Raw genomic sequence first — 4750 nt, 5'->3', positions numbered from 1 at the left:
TCTGAAAGAAGTCCACGAGTCCAAGGTGATAACAGAATAACATCATATATTTTCATTTTCATTTTAAAATTATTTTATCTTGCTACTATCTCCATCTCTTCTGTATTTCACAGTATCACAGTATGTTAGAGATTGGAAGGGACCTCAAAAGATCATCTAGTCCAATTCCCCTGCTGGAGCAGGAATACCTAGATAAGGTTACACAGGAATGTGTCCAGGCGGGTTTTGAATGTCTCCAGAGAAGGAGACTCCACAACCTCCCTGGGCAGCCTGTTCCAGTGTTCCGTCACCCTCACTGAGAAGAAGTTTCTTCTCAAGTTTAAGTGGAACCTCTTGTGTTCCAGTTTGTACCCATTACCCCTTGTCCTATCATTGTTTGCCACTGAGAAGAGCCTGGTTCCATCCTTGTGACACTCCCCCTTTATATATTTATATACACTAATAAGGTCACCCCTCAGTCTCCTCCAAACTATAGAGACCCAGCTCCCTCAGCCTTTCCTCATAAGGGAGATGTTCCACTCACTTAATCATCTTAGTTGCCCTGCACTGGACTCTCTCCAGCAGGTCCCTGTCCTTCTTGAACTGAGGGGCCCAGAACTGGACACAATATTCCAGATGCGGTCTCACCAGGGCGGAGTAGAGGGGAAGGAGGACCTCTCTCGACCTACTGACCACCCCCCCCTTCTAATACACCCCAGGATGCCATTGGCCTTGGCCACAAGGGCACAGTGTTGGCTCATGGTCATCCTGCCGTCCACGAGGACCCCCAGGTCCCTCTCCCCTACCCCGCTCTCTAACAGGTCGTTCCCCAACCTATACTGGAACCTGGGGTTGTTCCTGCCCAGATGCAGGACTCTACACTTTCCCTTGTTATATTTCATCAAGTTATTCCCTGCCCAACTCTCCAGCCTGTCCAGGTCCCGCTGGATGGCAGCACAGCCTTCTGGCGTGTCAGCCACTCCTCCCAGCTTAGTGTCATCAGCAAACTTGCTGATAGTACACTCAATTCCCTCATCTAAATCATTGATGAATATATTAAATAATACTGGTCCCAGTACTGACCCTTGAGGCACTCCACTAGATACAGGCCTCCAACTAGACTCCGCCCCATAGACTACAACTCTCTGGCTTCTGTCCTTCAGCCAGTTTGCAGTCCACCTCACTACCTGATCATCCAGACCACACTTCCTCAGTTTAGCTATGAGGATGCTGTGGGAGACTGTGTCAAATGCTTTGCTGAAGTCAAGGTAGACCACATCCACCGCTCTGCCATCATCCATCCACAATGTTATTTCCTCATAAAAGGCTATGAGGTTGGTCAAGCATGACTTCCCCTTGGTAAAGCCACGTTGACTGCCCCTCATAACCCTCTTATCCTTGACATGCCTTAAGATGGCATCAAGGATAAGGTGTTCCATCACTTTCCCAGGGATGGAGGTGAGGCTGACCGGTCTATAGTTACCCGGGTCCTCCTTCTTGCCCTTTTTGAAGACTGGAGTGACATTTGCTTTCCTCCAGTCCTCAGGCACCTCTCCCGTTTCCCAAGACTTGGTAAAGATGATGGAGAGCGGTCTATTTCCTGTGTATATCCACCAAGTGGACTGACTGGTAAACAGCTTATTTTAAGCAAACACTGCAGTGGTTGATAGATCCATTTAATAAATGAATTTTGAATTTTTTACTGCTTCTGTTCACACAATGAATCTAATTTTTAAGGTTATAATAATCAAATCAGGTGATGAAATATATTGTGCTCAGTCAAAGCGTTAGTATGATCCATTTTTTTTCTCTTCCTGAAGAGCAAGTTAAAAAGCAAAATTTGTAAAAACTTTGGAAATTAGCGTGGAAAAAGAAACCAAGAAAGGAGCAGAAAAGGTTGAGACAATAACAAAGCAAAACTTATTTATTGCATTACTGACGATGAACTAGATGATGTTTAAGGTTTCTTCCAGCCCTAACCATTCTATGATTCTATGATTCTATGAATGATGTTCCTAAGAGTGAAGTGCTATTCAATGCAAAGAAGAACGTGGCCTGTATTGTGGTTCTTTTTCTTGAAAAATATTTACCTGTCCTCGTCGGTACAATAATCTCTATATTTTTCCTTAACATAATATAAACAGTTTTATACTTTCAAAACATTTTTGGTTGCATATGTGTAAAGCTGTATGCATTACATGTGTCTTACAAACTTAAATGTAGTTATCTTCATACACTTTGCAGTATAATTTCCTTTTTTCTATGTTTAGAGAAGTTGTTTTTCACTAATATAAACCATAACAAGGATTTTTTCCATTCACACTTGAATTTGTGCTAGAAATGCTTTTCTATTCACTTCTTCACCACAATGGGAATTAGAATAAAAGGAGCAAAGAGAAGATAGAAGAGTAAATTTGGTATTGTGAATAAAACAAAATAAAACTGATTGTGAAGTCTGATTACTGCAAATAAACCTGATACATTACTGTCTGAGAGAAAACAGCTATTTTTAAATAATGAGTCCATGAACTTGACTAAAGGCAGTATAAACTCTTGGGGAAGAGCTAACAGAAAAATAATCTAATATTTCACAGAATCACAGAATCCCAAGGTTTGGAAGGGACCTCAAAAGATCTTCTAGTCCAACCCCCCTGCAAGAGCAGGGTAACCTAGAGTACATCACACAGGAACTTGTCCAGCTGGGCCTTGAATATCTCCAACGTAGGAGACTCCATAACCCCCCTGGGCAACCTGTTCCAGTGCTCTGTCACTCTCACAGTAAAGAAGTTTTTCCTGATGTTCACATGGAACCTCTTATGCTCCAGTTTACACCCATTACCCCTTGTCCTATCACTGGACATCACTGAGAAAAGCCTAGCTCCATCATCCTGATGCTCACCCTTTACATATTTGTAAACATTGATGAGGTCACCCCTCAGTCTCCTCTTCTCCAAGCTAAAGAGACCCAGCTCCCTCAGCCTCTCCTCATAAGGGAGATGTTCCACTGCCCTAATCATCTTTGTGGCTCTTTCAAGCAATTCCCTGTCCTTCTTGAACTGAGGGGCCCAGAACTGGACACAATATTCCAGATGCGGCCTCACCAGGGCAGAGTAGAGGGGGAGGAGAACCTCTTTTGACCTACTGACCACCCCCCTTCTAATACACCCCAGGATGCCATTGGCCTTCTTGGCCACAAGGGCACATTGCTGGCTCATGGTCATCCTCCTATCCACCAGGACCCCCAGGTCCCTTTCCCCTTCACTACTTTCCAGCAGGTCAGCCCCCAACCTGTACTGGTACATGGGGTTTTTCCTCCCCAGATGCAAGACTCTACACTTGCCCTTGTTGAATTTCATCAAGTTTCTCCCTGCCCAACTCTCCAGGCTGTCCAGGTCTCTCTGAATGGCAACACAGCCTTCTGGTGTGTCAGCCACTCCTCCCAGTTTAGTGTCATCCGCGAACTTGCTGAGGGTACATTCAGTTCCCTCATCCAGGTCGTTGATGAAAATATGAAACAGCACTGGTCCCAGCACCGACCCCTGATGGACTCCACTAGTCACAGACCTCCAGCTAGATTCTGCCCCACTGACCACAACTCTCTGCCTTCTTCCTTTCAACCAGTTCTTGATCCACCTCACTACCTGATCATCAAGCCCACACTTCCTTAGCTTATTGAAAAGATTTGAGCGCTGCTTACTCTCATTTCATCTCTCTCTGAAGGTTTCAGTCTTCAGCATCTCCCATACTTATAATGCGCTGAATCAGCCAGTGAAGGGGGTCGTGATCCCTTGATCTGCCTGGCTGGTTGCCTAAATCACATCGCATGAGTTATGTTGATCAATCCAAGTAGTTAAGTGATAAAGACACATTTTTTTTAGAACTTTGTCTTCTTTTTGAAGATGCAAAGACACAATGGTCGTACATGAATATTTTTGAAAGATGTAAAATTTTAGGGATAAACTGTTGTCAACTCAAACAAATTTTTACTGCAACCATGCAAGCTTTATAAAATAATATGGTATTTTACTGGGATTTTCCTCTGCTGCTTCTACCACCCTCTAAAGCTCAAGGATTTGTTTTTTTAAAGCCAGAATGACAACTACAAACATCCAATTAAGCTGATTACACATTAAGATGTAGCTTTGCTGCATCATTAACTCAAGAAACAGATCAACAAATATCATACCCAGTGTAAAAACTGTAAAGTCATTCAGTCACAGACTCACAGCAGCACTCGTTGGGAGAACCTCTGGCAGCCATCCAGTCCAGTTTGCTGCTCAGAGCGGGACCATCACCAACACTAGACCAAGTCAGCTGTGCCGATGTCTAGGCACAGCTTCCAATCTTGAAAGCTTCCAAGGATGGAGATTTCACAGCCTCTCTGGGAAACCTGCACTACATTCCCAGTGAAAAAGTTTTCCTAATGTCCAGATTCAGTCTCCCTCACTGCAGTGTGTTGCCCTTTGTTATATCATTTGCCACTACTGAGGAGCTGTCAGCTTTGTCACCTCTGCAATTACCCTTCAAGTAACTGATGGTTGCTCTTGTAGTGTCTCATCTGCCCACCTCCTGCAGCCCCTTCTGATGGTGCTCTCAGCCCCTTGGCAACCTTCTGCTCCCTTGCCCCTTTTTCAGCACTCTTAAACTGGGGACCCTGATACTGGACCCCAGTGCTATGAGGAGCACAGACCCTTTCCTTGTGCTTCTGGCCATGGTCTTCATAAAGGAGTCCAGTACGCAGTGTGCCTTATATGTGATAATAATAAAACAC

The sequence above is a fragment of the Psittacula echo genome (genome assembly GCF_963264785.1).
Source record: "Psittacula echo genome assembly, chromosome: 2".
Lineage (NCBI taxonomy): Eukaryota > Metazoa > Chordata > Aves > Psittaciformes > Psittacidae > Psittacula > Psittacula echo.
This window is presented reverse-complemented; position numbering follows the sequence as displayed.